Source organism: Drosophila tropicalis, unplaced genomic scaffold (genome assembly GCF_018151085.1).
Source record: "Drosophila tropicalis isolate 14030-0801.00 unplaced genomic scaffold, ASM1815108v1 contig_854, whole genome shotgun sequence".
Classification (NCBI taxonomy): domain Eukaryota; kingdom Metazoa; phylum Arthropoda; class Insecta; order Diptera; family Drosophilidae; genus Drosophila; species Drosophila tropicalis.
This window is the reverse complement of record NW_027173348.1, coordinates 6019-23232: the sequence shown is the minus strand read 5'-3', so window position 1 is coordinate 23232 and position 17214 is coordinate 6019. Positions and strand designations below refer to the sequence as shown.

At 38.4% G+C, this 17214-nt stretch overlaps 1 pseudogene; it reads right to left on the bottom strand.

The window, feature by feature from the left end:
* Positions 1–1414: 1414 nt before the first annotated feature.
* LOC137581657 (ubiquitin conjugation factor E4 B-like) lies at positions 1415–12718 on the bottom strand (annotated as a pseudogene).
* Positions 12719–17214: the final 4496 nt, after the last annotated feature.

Below are 17214 nucleotides of genomic sequence, written 5' to 3'. Positions count from 1 at the left end.
GCATAGCTTTTCCATTTAGCAGATGGTCGTGGGTTAAGGCGGAGTGCCCCGTTTTCAGGCGGGTGATGATATCGCAATGTTTTCTGTGGCATGAAGGTGGGTATCGGACTGGTTCCATGCTTGGGTTAAATTGTTTAAGCCTATGATCGTAACTGTCCCATTGAGTGATTTCCTTTTTTCTTAGTATCTCCTTAATGTTGCGCCATAAGTCTTCTCTAACACCAGGGGTGACAGTTTGGCCGCTGCATCTGCAAGCTCATTACCTTTTACGCCCATGTGACCAGGAGCCCAAAGGAGTTTTATTTTGCTAGCGTGTTTTATGCAAAGATGTCGAATTTCACATATCAGGCTAGTTTGGTTGTATATGTATGTTATTGACTGCATTGAGTATAGAAAGACTGTCGCTGCATACTATGAATTTGCCTTTGAGTTCGAGAGCGTGTTTAATTGCTTTAAGGATTGCAACCGCTTCGGCAGAAAGTATTGAGAAGTATGAGGGGAGAATTCCAGATGAGACGAGGGTTCCAGATTGGCTAACGACTGCGAAGCTCGTGGAGTCAATTGTTTTCGATCCGTCACTGTAAAGCCAGATCCAGTTGGGGACTTTTTCCGTTTCGGCAGCTAGCATTTGCTGAAATACATTTTTTGGTGTTTTTGATTTTTTTAATAAGTTGAGAGACGTGTTCACGGTGTGGCCCAGAAGTTGCCAAGGAGGAGATGGGCTGATTTTGTTCCAACGATATGGCATATCCAGTTGATGTTTTTTGAAGAAACTGGAACATCTGCGTATAGTAGACATGACTTTGAAACTTCGTCGCTGTTTAACCGTTGTATTGAAGTCTTTTAGCAGAATTTGGTTGGTCGAGCAGAGAATTTTAGGTATAAGCCCAAAAGTCAGTTGCGCGGCTCTCGTCTGTACTTCAGGAAGCCCAGCTTCCGCTAAAAGGCTTTTCGTCGGAGTTGTGGGGAAGGCGCCAATGCTACGCCGTACTGCTGCATAGTATGCGGGGGAGAACAATTTGATGTTGGATGGCGCACACCATCCAGTATTAGGGCTCTTGCCGCATGAATTAGAGATGTTGTTTTTTTACAAATATGAAATAATTTACATTTGTTTAAGGCAAGAGTGGCCCCTGAGAAATTACCCCATTCAACGATATCCATGAGTATTTGTTTAAAAGTAAGAAATAGTGAATTTGTATTTTTGCAGTTGCTGTATATTATAGCATCATCCGCGTAAACGGAGAGTTGTATTTTTTGTGTTTTAGTATTATATTGTCTAGGGAGTGGAAGGCAATCATGAACAATACCACTGAGAGTGGTGATCCTTGTGGAATGCCGTTGTGTAATGCATAGAAATTAGTTAAAGTATTATTAACTCTAACACGGATGGATCGCTTGGTCATGAAAGCCTTCAGTAGCCAGTAGCCAGAATGGTCACATGATTTTTGGTGGAAAGAGCATCTGACGCGTAATGATGGATATGCAATAGTGAGTCCATGGTACTGTGTTGTTGTTTGAATGCAGTTTGGTTGGGGCTGATAAGTTTATTTTTGCTAATAAACCACAAGATCCTTTTGGCAAGAATTTTTTCCAGTGTTTTGCTCAAGCAAGAGAGTAGGGATATGGGACGGAAGGATCATAATTCGTGGGAAGGTTTGTTTGGCTTAGGGATTGGGATTATTATGGCCGTTCTCCATGTATGCGGATAGCATCTAACATTTTGTTGTAAATTTCTAGCAATCTTTGCTTTCCTTCTATTGGCAAGTTTCGAAGCATAGGGTATGAGATGCGGTCATAACCAGGAGATTTCCCCTTAGCGTGCTGCAGGGATGTGATCTGAGCATCATGATACTTAGCATCTGCGGAAATGTGATTGGGCGAGTATGCTAGAGAGAGGAAGTTTTCTTTATTTACTTTATACACATTAGAGAAGTTTTCATCGCTGGAATAATTGGACCACATAGCTCCAAAAGCATTACCAATATCAACCGAATTTTGTAGCTCAACATTATTATCTCTGATGGATTTAAGAGGCCCTGGGAAAATTCCGATTTTAATTTGTTTATATCCGCCCATAATTTTTTTGTTGTGGAAAGTGGGTTAATGTTAAAAGTAAAATTGCAAAAAATCGAATCTCGTTTATCTCTAATAGCTTCTCTTTTAAACGGCTCCTTTTTTTGTAGGCTACTAAATTGGTGGAGTTTCGAATGGTTTTATAGTTATGCCAGAGAGTCTGCTTTTGTTTTCTTAGATCTTGGAGACTTGGGCTGAACCAAACATGGTTTCTTATCTGTTTTTTAGGATTGCTTTGTGGAATGGATACGTTGGCTGCTGTTTTATGCTCGTAATTCTGGCAACGAAGAGGTTCAAGTCGTTGGTCGAAGGGAACTGGAAGTGTTTTTTATAAACCGATTGGAAGATATTCCAGTTGGCGTAGTCAGTTTTGAACCTAATTATAGGTGGAACCTTTTCAGGTTTTAAATGAGTCAGAAGGTTAATAGTAATAGGAAAATGATCGCTCCCGCGTAAATTTTGGGAAATGGACCATTTGCTGTATGGTACTAGCGATACGGAAGTCATACTCAGATCAATGTTAGTAAAAGAGTTGTGAGTTGAATGGTGGGTGGCAGAGCCGTCATTTAAAATAGCTAAGTTTGTTTTGACTATGAGATCTTCAACTTGATAACCTTTGGGATTGCGAGAGCTGGACCCCCAAAGAGGACTCCAAGCATTGAAGTCCCCGACATAGACTATAGGCTTAAGAGCTGACTCTACAATATTTATTAAATCTGAGGCTATTAGTCTTTGGTTGGGGGGTATATAGGAATTAAATATTATAATATTAGGGTGGGATAAAACCTCGATGCCCATGGAGCAAGTGATCGAGATTATGTTGAGAGTTTTGTGTGGGATGTTTTGACGTATAAGTATACCCACGCCATGCTTCGCATGGTGATTGGGAGAGTTATTGAAAAAATAACCAATAAATAGTTTGGGAGTTGCAACATTAGTATTGTTAGATTTGATATTAGTCTCTTGTAGGCATATAATATCCGGTTTTGCTTGTTTAATTAATAATACTAGATCGATGTAATTGTTTAAATAACCGTTTATATTCCATTGCAGAATTGTAAGGGTCATTATTTGGAAGGCGTAAAGTGGATACTATATGCAGTGGAAAAAGTTTATATCTAATTACGTATCAGAGTCCTCCATAGACTCTTCTGATGTGGTGTTATATTCTTTTTGAGTTAAATTTGTGGAGGTAGTTGGGAGGTTTGTGTTAGAGAATTTGGTAATTTTGTTAGTTTGGGGTTGTTTTAAATATTCAGTGGTTTTAGGCGAGCAGCCCAGAGTAGCATAGTCGAAATCGGCTGATGCGTTTTTGTTATTTTCGTGTTGTTTTTGCTGATAAGACAGCGGCATAGAGGTGTTTGATGATGTTGTTGTTGTTGTTGTTCCTTCATTTGTGACAGTAATTGTCTTATCTTTGCTTAGTTTGTTGTGATTTGGGCTTGAGTTGTAGTTTTTGTTGTTATTTTGATCAGATGTTTTTTCGTTTCTATTGTGTCCAGCCATCGTCACTGCAGCGTAGGAAGAAGGGTTGGATTGCTTTGTTGTTGTTGCATTGAAGATTAACTTAGCTTCGCGCATTGTACATTTTTTTGCTGTCTTAATTTTCAAAATTTCTCTTTGCTGCTGATATTTGGGGCATTGGCGAGAGTAAGATGGGTGATCTTCTGAGCAGTTGACGCATTTCGTTTGTGTGCAGTTATCAGGCGAATGGGGAGGTAAAGCGCAATTACCACAAAGTGGTTCATTATTGCAGTGTTTAGCTGTATGGCCAAGCAGCTGGCAAGTTTTACACGTCATTGGGTTTGGTATATAAGTTAACACATCCGGCCTGACATAAGTCATCGGCCTAAATTCTGCATGGGCAGCAAACCTGCAACTATATTTCTGCTTCCCATGCAATCGCTTCTCCGCTGACAACGCTACACGCGGGACGTCGCACGAACGATCCATGCAGCATAATTGCTGACACAGCGATTATAGGTCAGGGCTAGCTTAGCATAAGAACATTTTGTACTTTTAGTTTTAGTCTTTTATGTACAAATAAACGGAATCGGTCGATCCAAATTAGTTAAAGAACTATATTAACTTATACATCTGACGCAACAGTTATTGACGGACAGACAGAATTTAAGTAAAATGAGAGCTGATCAGCAACAGAGTCGTCTCACCCAATTGGCTACAGATGAGCGTCTCCTATTTAACGGTGGTACGTGAGACAGTTGATCAAAGAACAATTTTGCGCGCTAAGTTGGTCGATCAACTTAGCTGTATGCCCAATTTTAATCTAATACAAATGCTAAGATCTGAAAGTAAGGAATTCAGCGAAATAGGGTTGGGAGCCGCGTAGTTTACTTAGATCTTTGATAAATATCTCCACTTGGACTGTGATAGATTCGCTCAGGCCTTGGCTGCCGATGAGCGTTCCTTTGATGTGCGTATCCGCAATGAGGCCTTCATAAGAATCAAATGTCAAGCGCTAAGCTCAGTCTTTGAGGTGGAGCACTGAAAGGCGTTAACGCTACGAGCCCATGAGATCTACATATGTTACCATTCAGCTGACTGAAGATGAGTGTACCGATGCACCTGACAAGTTTTAGGATCCCGTGATGGATACTTTGCTGCTCGATCCAATGGTCGGTCTTACCCTCCGGCACTGTTAGGATCGTGCTATTATCACATGACCTTTGCTTAATAGCTGCACAGATCCTTTTATCGTCAGGCCCTCAACGAACAGATGTTGATACCAAATATTGAGCTAAGCAGTGCATCGATGCATGGCGTGTAGAAAGGCGTGGCGGATTAAAAGTTAAGGACCACGAGCGGTGAGTGTAATTCAGGGTTTGAAAACTGCGAAAACTGTCGACAGTTTTTCTGTGTGCTGAGGCTTCTGCTTCGAAAACTATGAATAGTCGAAGCAAAAGCAACAGCAAATGAAGCAAGTAAGTCGACTCGTCGACTCGGGTATACCATACACCAGGTGAAACAAATTTTTTTAAATTTCGAAAACCAAATGTACATATGTATGTCTATTAAATTGTTTTTACATGTTTCATAGTATGTGCTATCTCGCTCACTCTACGAACACACGAGCACTCTAGCGCCGCTACTAGCCAACGGCCAATTCTGGCCTTGTGGACCGCGTAGTAAAATACGTTCATACTCATATTTTGCATGTTTCTTGTCCGATTTCAATAAAATTTGGTAGTTTTGTAGAAATAGATAAGATTAATTAGTCTGCCGAATTTGAATGCAATAGTCAAAAAACTACAGGAGAAAATCGGTTTTTTCTTAATTATGGAGGCGGAAGTGGGCGTGGCAAAATATGAAAATATATATACTCTGCGCGAATACTAAGCCAGTATACATACTAAATTTGGTGACTTTAGCTTTGTTTGTTTTTGATAAAATCAGTTTTGTTTGATTTGCGGGGGCGGAAGTGGGCGTGGCAAAATTTTTAAATAGCCAGTTTCTGCGCGTCTATTAAACTAGTCTGCATACCAAATTTGATGTCGGTAGCTGTCATAGTTTTTAAGAAAATCAGTTTTATGAAAATTCCGGGGGCGGAAGGGGGCGTGGCAAAAAGTTTAAACAATTAGTTTCTGCGCGCCAACTAAACGAGTATATAAACCAAATTTGATGTCTCTAGCTGTTATACTTTTTAAGAAAAACAGTTTTATGTGATTCCTGGGGGCGTAAGGGGGCGTGGCCGAAATTCCAATTAACTCTGAATATGTGCATACTACACGAGTATACGTACCAAATTTGGTGGCTCTAGCTCTTATAGTCTCCGAGATCTGCGTGTTCATACGGACGGACGGACGGACGGACGGACGGACGGACAGACGGACATGGCTAGATCGACTCGGCTATTCATCCTGATCAAGAATATATATACTTTATAGGGTCGGAGAAGCTTCCTTCTGCCTGTTACATACATTTTGGCGACTTTAATATACCATTTCACCCTATGGGTGTATGGTATAAAAACCGAAATCAGAAAATCTGACAGCAAAAGCAGAAGCAAAAAACCGATTTGCCATATTATAACAATACACACAAGGGACCATTTGTGGTGTATGTAGACAGAGTAGATGAAAATAACAAAGAGAGCAGTAAATGCAGATTACCAATTAATCCATTAGAGCTAAATGCAGTTTTGTTTAAACTAAAAGTCAAAGACACAATAGCTGTCAATAAAATAGGATATGGACGTTGCAAGGTAGAATTTTAATCGCCCAAGTTACTAAAGCATTTCCTATACAAACCTGGAATCATATTCCAGATCCCCACAAGATTCGCAGACGAAGAACTTAAGGAGTATATCTCAGCACCAGTGGACATACACGAGATTATTCGTGTGCGTAGAAAGGAGAAGGACAATCTAGTTGCAACATCTAGAGTTAAAATAGTTTTTAAAGGATCTCAAATACCAACAGAAATAACTTTCCTATAGTCAAAAGTTCCAGTAAGTCCTTTTGTACCTTTTAGTCAATGCTACAGATGCTTCAGATTTAATCACTTTGCGCAGCACTGCAAACAGTTAGACCAAAAGTGCAGCAAATGCTCACTGTCACATGATAAAGAAGAAACCTGCACACAAAATATTTGTATCAATTGCAAAGAAAACCACCAAGCTACCTCAATCGACTGCCCAGCTCGCAAGAGAGCATTTGCCATACAGAAATGTATGACAATGGAGAATCTATCCAGAAATGAGCTAAAAATTAGATATCCAGCTCTTTTCCAAAGACAAAATACGATAGGCACTAATGATACAACACAGTTTGCCATTCCAACATGGCAAAAGACATCTACAACCCCAATTCTGCAGAACAACACAAAATTATCAACAGAACAACTACACGCTCACATCCCATACAATAAAACATTAGGAAACATGCAAAACAGACGAAACGAAGAGAGAAACTCTTCTGAAACAATGAGTACCTGGAAAGCGACTCTAAATGAACACAAAATTACTTTAAATGAGAAATAACACACATGCAAACAACAGATTTAAACCAACACTCCCACCCATTACATCCCAATCTAATCAGCTTACTGACAGCCCCTCTGCTCTTGAAATGGCAGAAGAAGGCTAATCACGCTGGCTATAGACATCTCCTCATTTATAACTAATCCGAACATTCAACTAAATTCAGACCACCATAAATTTTTAGAGACACTAAGAAATAGAATCGCACAAACTAACACAAAAATAGATAGGTATTATAAAAATAAACCAACTTAATTCAATTCAAACCTTAATCCTTACTTAGTGCCTTACACTTAACATCTTATTATAATAGACATATGAAGATTCTACAGTACAATATACAGAGCTTAACACATAACAATAATAAACATCTACTAGAAATATTTTTAATAAACAACGACATTGATATAGCGATTATATCTGAAATCTGGGTTACAAATAATGCTAATTGTAGTTTAGCGAATGACAACTTTATTTGCAACCCCAGAGCAGATGGATATGGTGGAGTAGGCACACATACATATATCTAAAAAAATATATAAAATTTACGCAATTAAATTGCATTAGTGAAGTAGAGGTAATTTCAGTGTCCACTAAGAAAGTTTTAATGATGATCTTTTTGAGAAAGGATGCAAAGATATTCTAATGAGGGCAAACCAGACTAATGGTTTAGCAATCATAGGAGGAGATCTTAACGCCAAATCACAAATATGGGGAAACACTATTCAAAATAATAATTTAACTGCCGCCGTGTACAGACGTGTTTTTTATACCATACACCCATAGGGTGAAATGGTATATTAAAGTCGCCAAAATGTATGTAACAGGCAGAAGGAAGCTTCTGCGACCCTATAAAGTATATATAAAACTGTTTTTCTTAAAAAGTATAATAGCTAGAGACATCAAATTTGGTATGCAGACTAGTTTAATAAACGCACAGAAACTGGCTATTTAAAAATTTTGCCAAGCCCACTTCCGTCCCCGCAAATTAAACAAAACTGATTTTATCAAAAACGAACAAAGCTAAAGTCACCAAAGCAGCAGTCGAATAAATATTCGCAGCAGAACTGATTTTTGGCCTACTTTGATTTTACCTATAAATACATACACATGAAAGTACACATACTCAATACTCTCTTATTAAATGTAAATTGCCAATTAGTCATTTAGTTTTAACTAGAACGGCAGTCATGCGTGCCTTGGGTGACTTGGCCTATTCATACGTGATTGTTTACAGGACGATATCATATCGGCACCCACAGTCGAATTAGGATTGGAAAGGTTAAAAATAGTACTAGACATTCTCACAGATGCTGGATCATTTTTAATGTTAACAAATGTAGTTTCTTAAAAACAGTCGTTCAATATCTGGGATATGAAGTAGGAGCAGGGAAATTCGACCAAACTCGCGAAAATTGTTGCGTTAACATCGTTGCCACCGCCACAGACGGTTTATGGTGTACGACAGTTTATTGGTCTTGCATCCTATTTTCGCAAATTCGTACCCGGATGCTTTGAAGTCATAAAGCCGTTGTATTCCCTAACATCAGGAAGGAAAGTTTCGACTACTGAGTTGGAAAGCATTCGCAAGAAAATTGTGACTATTCTTACAAACGAACCATAGTAGGCTTTGATTCAGTCTCCGACATATCTTTGTTTTTCAGTTAGACAGAAGTAACTGAACAATTTTTGAGATCCAAGAAGGCCTGGGATGTTTGGAAAATTCGACCCGTTCAGGGAGTACAGTAAATAAATCATTCAACTTCGTGACCTCAGAGAGTCAACATCAAAAATAAAACAAAAACTTTACCTTTGAAGATTCTAAAAAGTAAAAAGTGAAAACTGAAAAGTAAAAAAAGTGAAAAAATGCTGACTGTTAACTTAATCATGGAATCCGGGAAGGCTGGTAATGGTAAGGAAATTACTTTTCATAATCATGACCAAGCGTAATGAAATGAAATGAAATATATGTACATATATTTAAAACACATTTTTATTCTTTACAATTTGGATAGCAGTTTCTAATCTTCCTCTTGGGTAATTGACATCATTGTTGAACTTAAAGTAGACTTCAAATTCGATGATGAATCTGTACTTTCTGGAGCAGAACTATAAGCTGATGGGATGAAATTCTTAGTCTGTTCCTTTTATGCAGCACGTAAGCCTAACTCTGTTACTAACATTTGCGAATTCTCGAATTGTACAGGGCCATGTTGCTACCTGTTCAAGCCGAAAAGGTGAAGATATGTCCATTAGCTTCGATCAACTGCCATCCGTACCGGATCAACAGCAAGTAGAAACAAGTGACAAATTCAGGTCTGAATTCACGGTGAGAGACTTCAGAGTAAGCGGGAACCGGATGCAATAGGATAAATACAAGTTGTGACTAAAAAAAATATATAAAACTATAAATATAGTTGATTGTTGGCCATAACTGTCATCGTTTGCAACCGTAGTTTAATTTAAAAGTCGAAGTTATTGTTCGCTCTTTAACCGTACCGGGTAATGCGTTTAAAAAAGTTAAATTTAAGAAAAGTAAAGGAAGGGAAAAGTAATACCGAAAATAGTTTAAGTTGCTGTTGCTCTCATCTCAAGAGCCAAAAAGCAACTGTTAAAGCGTCACACAATTCGGCACCACGTGTACTATTAGGTGTGGGCAAAGCTTCGATTAACAATCGATAAAAAAACAATCGATATTGTAGGGGTTGTCGGTAAATATTGACTTACTCGAGATTTCAGTGTTGAAAAGTGAAAAAAATCGGCTAAAGCTGGATTTCAGTGTTTGCAAACGCCAAATATTAGGCGAATATTTTACTCAAATTATAAATTCGAGGAATATTCAGCTGCTCTGGCAGCCGAATATTGTATTCTCAACTATATTTGTTCTATAAAATCAAGAAATATTGTAAACTCAACTATATTTTCGTTTGTTGAGAATAGTACGAGCAGCGTTTTGGACCCAAGTAGCTTAAGTAAATATTTGCCAATTTTAATTTTTTTTTTTTTAGTTTGGTTATCTAATTTAATTATTCTTCATCCGAATCAATTAAAAGCGTGATGGCTGCAAATTATCTTTTACATCTTCTTTGTGTTTCGTGGGGTAAAAGTTTGGGAGTTAGTGGCGGATTGTCATAACTGTACATGCAAATCTTTTTATCAAAGTGTTTCTTATCATATGGATGTGGATTAATGGATTATGGTGCCATATTGTAGGAGCTAAAATATTCCAATTTAATAATTGTTTTCTGAGTTTTGCGTAGATGGTCTTATGTTTGCCAATGCCAATACTCTAGCATTTTAATTACAAATAGTTGCCATTAAAAAAATGTATTGTTGCTCTTTTAAGCAAAACACCTTCCGATACAACTTTCTGCCAAAACTTTGCGCGAACTCCTAAGGCCTCAAAGGATATTCATAAGAAAGGACAAACATTCATTCGTTTCTTAGAGTCACACACATTTGAGTCAAAAAGGCTTCACACACACACACACAAGAGGCCAAAAAGGCTTTCATGCCATTACATTTCCACCGAAATTCAAGATCGTACCTGAATCTCAAGAACTAAAGCTGATCCAAAAAAACTGATCGCAGATTCCGGATTAGCTGGATTATAAATCAATGACAATATGCGATTTGTCCTGTGTTTTAACATGATTTTCAAAAAAGTTTTATGTCTTCTCTTGTTCGTTTTTTCTCAGAATACTTCTGGCAAACATATTATGGTGTACCACATGGAATTGACCAGTTTTGCCGAAGAATCAGGAGACCATTTGTCCTCGAACACCCACACGGTCGATTGTTGCTTTGTTTATACCTATAAAGATGCATTGGAAAATTTGACCTTTTTCTTTTGCCAAGTTTCCATTTGCCAAAAACATAACCTCGTCTGGACCACAGTGCAATGGAAAATACAGATTGCACCTTGCAACACTTTCAATTAGTGTTGCCTAGGCCAGATATATACACATTTAGCAGCCCTCGTAACGATTGAACATTTTCAAAACAAAGCAAACACAATGAATTGTGTCAAGAGAAACTTATTCTAGTTTTATAAGTTATAATAAACAATTCTCAAATGAAAGGTGTTTCCGTTCACGTTCACATTAAATCTTTCCATAGTTTACACATTTATACATAAATTCAAATAAATATTTATCCATAAAATTATACACAATTTCACAAGTACAAAGAAGTATGGGTAGACACTAAAAAGAAAAACTGCACACTAAACGAAAACACAGTTTGATTCGCCGCCCTTTTGCACGCCATGCATCACTGCTTAGCTCAATATTTGGTATCAACATCTCTTCGGTGAGGGCCTGACGATTAAAAGGATCTGTGCAGCTTTTAAGCTAAGGTCATGTGATAATAGCACGATCCATAACAGTGCCGGAGGGTAAGACCGACCATTGGATCGAGCAGCAAAGTATCCATCAAGGGATCCTTAAACTCATCAGGTGCATCGGTACACTCATCTTTAGTCTGTTGAATGGTAACATAGATCTCATGGGCTCGTAGCGTTAACGCCTTACAGTGCTCCACCTCAAAGGCTGAGCTTAGCGCTAGAGGTTTGATTCTTATTAAGGCCGCCTCATTGCAGATACGCACATCAAAGGAACGCTCATCGGCAGCCAAGGCCTAAGCGAATCTATCACAGTCCAAGCGGAGATATTAATCAAAGATCTAAGTAAACTACGCGGCTCCCAACCCTATTTCGATGAATTCCTTACTTTCAGATCTTAGCATTTGCGGCCAGTTAATTGTATTAGATTAAAAATTAAGCATACAGCTAAGTTGATCGACCAACTTAGCGCGCCAAATTGTTCTTTGATGTCACTAGTTAGATAGTGTAACAGATCAACGCTAATCTGCAGCCAATTGGGTGAGACGACTCTGTTGCTGATCAGCGCTCATTTTACTTAAATACTGTCTGTCCGGCAATAACTGTTGCGTCAGATGTATACGCTTCAAGTTCTCCAAGGATTCATCAGGCAAGAATGTAGTATCATTCATCAGCATATTGGCGAATTTTACAAGCTGATTGCCCACACGCGATTCACAGATGACTGCCTGACGACAAATAGGACCTTTCCACAAAGATTTCAACAAATGGCTAATATGGTATTTTATTTTAAACTTATCACAGAATTCTGAGCTTTGACTTGATGTCGTTTCTTTCTTCTAGAATCTCAGAGCTTACCAAGGGGACCGAGTTAGTTTAAATAATCAGATGCGAGGCACACTCATGAGTCAATAGCCATGTGATAGTTGAATGATCAACACCCTGGCGTAAATCCACAATGGCATTCTGCATCGTAAACAATATAAATTCAGCTATATCATCGTTATACCATTCGGGCAGTGCGGAAAGCGCATCACTCGGTGTGGGTTGCTGCAGAGGCAACTGGGATATAAATGGCCCTTCAAAGGGGCCGACCGTTAAGTTGGTACAACATAAATTCGCAAACAGTGGAATAGAATTCAAGGCATCGTTGCAATAATCCAGAATCCAAAAATGTATTCTAATTATGTAGTATAACGATTGGGATGACGTGAATTAGCCCAATGTACTTTGGGACGATCCAATTCATCGATGAGGTTCTGCAATTCACACTTTCTGGCGATACCGTTGAATAGATAGCCCTAGAGACGTCAAATTTGGTATGCAGACTAGCTTAATAGACGCGCAGATATTGGCTATTTAAACATTTAGCCACGCCCACTTCCGCCCCCGCAAATTAAACAAAACTGATTTTCTCGAAAACCAACAAAGCTAAAGTCACTAAATTTAGTATGTACACTGGCTAAGCATGCGCGTAGAGTATATATATATTTTGCCACGCCCACTTCCGCCTCCATAATTTAGAAAAAACCGATTTTTTGACTATCGCATTCAAATTCGGCAGACTAATTAATCTTATCTATGTATTTCTAGAAATTGGCCGTTGGCTAGTGGCGGCGCTAGAGTGCTCGTGTGTTCGTAGAGTGAGCGAGATAGCACATATTATAAGACATGTAAAAACAATTTAATAGACAAACATTTGGTTTTCGAAATTTGAAATATTTGTTTCACCTGGTGTATGGTATACCCAAGTCGACTCGTCGACTTACTTCATTCTTTTTAACTTCTTAATTTTTTGATGATTTTTTTGTATTTTTGTTTTAGTTTTTTTATATAACTTGTTGATTTTTGTTGTTGCTTTCGTTTTAGTTATTTTTTGGTTTTTTGTTGTTGATTTTTTGTGTTTTCTTGTTGGTTTTTTGTTGCTGATTTTTTTTTTAATAGTTATTTTTATAACTTGTTGATTTATTTATTTTTTTTTTTTCTTGCAAACTCAAATGCTGTAATGACGATGTTGATTTCTTGCTCAGGGTGTTTGAGTACTTTTTTTTACAATTAGTTGGGCGCCAGTTAATATAGTTCTTTAACTAATTTGGATCAACCGATTCCGTTTATTGTACCTACATATGTAAAAGACTAAAACTAAACTAAAACTAAAAAGCTAGCCCTGACCTATGTAAAATCGCTGTGTCAGCAATTATGCTGCATGGATCAAGTTCGTCGCGACGTCCGCGCGTGTAGCGTTGTCAGCGGAGAAGCGATTGCATGGGAAGCAGAAATATAGTTGCAGGTTTGCTGCCCATGCAGAATTTAGGCCGATGACTTATGTCAGGCCGGATGTGTTAACTTATATACCAAACCCAATGAGGTGTAAAACTTGCCAGCTGCTTGGCCATACAGCTAAACACTGCAATAATGAACCACTTTGTGGTAATTGCGCTTTACCTCCCCATTCGCCTGATAACTGCACACAAACGAAATGCGTCAACTGCTCAGAAGATCACCCATCTTACTCTCGCCAATGCCCCAAATATCAGCAGCAAAGACAAATTTTGAAAATTAAGACAGCAAAAAAATGTACAATGCGCGAAGCTAAGTTAATCTTCAATGCAACAACAACAAAGCAATCCAACCCTTCTTCCTACGCTGCAGTGACGATGGCTGGACACAATAGAAACGAAAAAACATCTGATCAAAATAACAACAAAAACTACAACTCAAGCCCAAATCACAACAAACTAAGCAAAGATAAGACAATTACTGTCACAAATGAAGGAACAACAACAACAACATCATTAAACACCTCTATGCCGCTGTTTTATCAGCAAAAACAACACGAAAATAACAAAAACGCTTCAGCCGATTTCGACTATGCTACTCTGGGCTGCTCGCCTAAAACCACTGAATATTTAAAACAACCCCAAACTAACAAAATTACCAAATTCTCTAACACAAACCTCCCAACTACCTCCACAAATTTAACTCAAAAAGAATATAACACCACATCAGAAGAGTCTATGGAGGACTCTGATACGTAATTAGATATAAACTTTTTCCACTGCATATAGTATCCACTTTACGCCTTCCAAATAATGACCCTTACAATTCTGCAATGGAATATAAACGGTTATTTAAACAATTACATCGATCTAGTATTATTAATTAAACAAGCAAAACCGGATATTATATGCCTACAAGAGACTAATATCAAATCTAACAATACTAATGTTGCAACTCCCAAACTATTTATTGGTTATTTTTTCAATAACTCTCCCAATCACCATGCGAAGCATGGCGTGGGTATACTTATACGTCAAAACATCCCACACAAAACTCTCAACATAATCTCGATCACTTGCTCCATGGGCATCGAGGTTTTATCCCACCCTAATATTATAATATTTAATTCCTATATACCCCCCCAACCAAAGACTAATAGCCTCAGATTTAATAAATATTGTAGAGTCAGCTCTTAAGCCTATAGTCTATGTCGGGGACTTCAATGCTTGGAGTCCTCTTTGGGGGTCCAGCTCTCGCAATCCCAAAGGTTATTAAGTTGAAGATCTCATAGTCAAAACAATCTTAGCTATTTTAAATGACGGCTCTGCCACCCACCATTCAACTCACAACTCTTTTACTAACATTGATCTGAGTATGACTTCCGTATCGCTAGTACCATACAGCAAATGGTCCATTTCCCAAAATTTACGCGGGAGCGATCATTATTATATATTAACCTTCTGACTCATTTAAAACCTGAAAAGGTTCCACCTATAATTAGGTTCAAAACTGACTACGCCAACTGGAATATCTTCCAATCGGTTTATAAAAAACACTTCCAGTTCCCTTCGACCAACGACTTGAACCTCTTCGTTGCCAGAATTAAACAGAAGCCAACGTATCCATTCCACAAAGCAATCCTAAAAAACAGATAAGAAACCATGTTTGGTTCAGCCCAAGTCTCCAAGATCTTAGAAAACAAAAGCAGACTCTCTGGCATAACTATAAAACCATTCGAAACTCCACCAATTTAGTAGCCTACAAAAAAGCGAGAGCCCTGTTTAAAAGAGAAGCTATTAGAGATAAACGAGATTCTTTTTGCAATTTTACTTTTAACATTAACCCACTTTCGACAACAAAAAAATTATGGGCGGATATAAACAAATTAAAATCGGAATTTCCCCCTTAAATCCATCAGAGATAATAATGTTGAGCTACAAAATTCGGTTGATATTGGTAATGCTTTTGGAGCTATGTGGTCCAATTATTCCAGCGATGAAAACTTCTCTAATGTGTATAAAGTAAATAAAGAAAACTTCCTCTCTCTAGCATACTCGCCCAATCACATTTCCGCAGATGCTAAGTATCATGATGCTCAGATCACATCCCTGCAGCACGCTAAGGGGAAATCTCCTGGTTATGACCGCATCTCATACCCTATGCTTCGAAACTTGCCAATAGAAGGAAAGCAAAGATTGCTAGAAATTTACAACAAAATGTTAGATGCTATCCGCATACATGGAGAACGGCCATAATAATCCCAATCCCTAAGCCAAACAAACCTTCCCACGAATTATCATCCTTCCGTCCCATATCCCTACTCTCTTGCTTGAGCAAAACACTGGAAAAAATTCTTGCCAAAAGGATCTTGTGGTTTATTAGCAAAAATAAACTTATCAGCCCCAACCAAACTGCATTCAAACAACAACACAGTACCATGGACTCACTATTGCATATCCATCATTACGCGTCAGATGCTCTTTCCACCAAAAATCATGTGACCATTCTGGCTACTGGCTAGTGAAGGCTTTCATGACCAAGCGATCCATCCGTGTTAGAGTTAATAATACTTTAACTAATTTCTATGCATTACACAACGGCATTCCACAAGGATCACCACTCTCAGTGGTATTGTTCATGATTGCCTTCCACTCCCTAGACAATATAATACTAAAACACAAAAAAATACAACTCTCCGTTTACGCGGATGATGCTATAATATACAGCAACTGCAAAAATACAAATTCACTATTTCTTACTTTTAAACAAATAATCATGGATATCGTTGAATGGGGTAATTTCTCAGGGGCCACTCTTGCCTTAAACAAATGTAAATTATTTCATATTTGTAAAAAAACAACATCTCTAATTCATGCGACAAGAGCCCTAATACTGGATGGTGTGCGCCATCCAACATCAAATTGTTCTCCCCGCATACTATGCAGCAGTACGGCGTAGCATTGGCGCCTTCCACACAACTCCGACGAAAAGCCTTTTAGCGGGCTTCCTGAAATACAGACGAGAGCCGCGCAACTGACTTTTAAGCTTATACCTAAAATTCTCTGCTCGACCAACCAAATTCTGCTAAAAGACTTCAATACAACGCTTAAACAGCGACGAAGTTTCAAAGTCATGTCTACTATACGCAGATGTTCCAGTTTCTTCAAAAAACATCAACCGGATATGCCATATCGTTGGAACAAAATCAGCCCATCTCCTCCTTGGCAACTTCTGGGCCACACCGTGAACACGTCTCTCAACTTATTAAAAAAATCAAAAACAACAAAAAATGTATTTCAGCAAATGCTAGCTGCCGAAACGGAAAAAGTTCCCAACTGGATCTGGCTTTACAGTGACGGATCGAAAACAATTGACTCCACGAGCTTCGCAGTCGTTAGCCAATCTGGAACCCTCGTCTCATCTGGAATTCTCCCCTCATACTTCTCAATATTTTCTGCCGAAGCGGTTGCAATCCTTAAAGCAATTAAACACGCTCTCGAACTCAAAGGCAAATTCA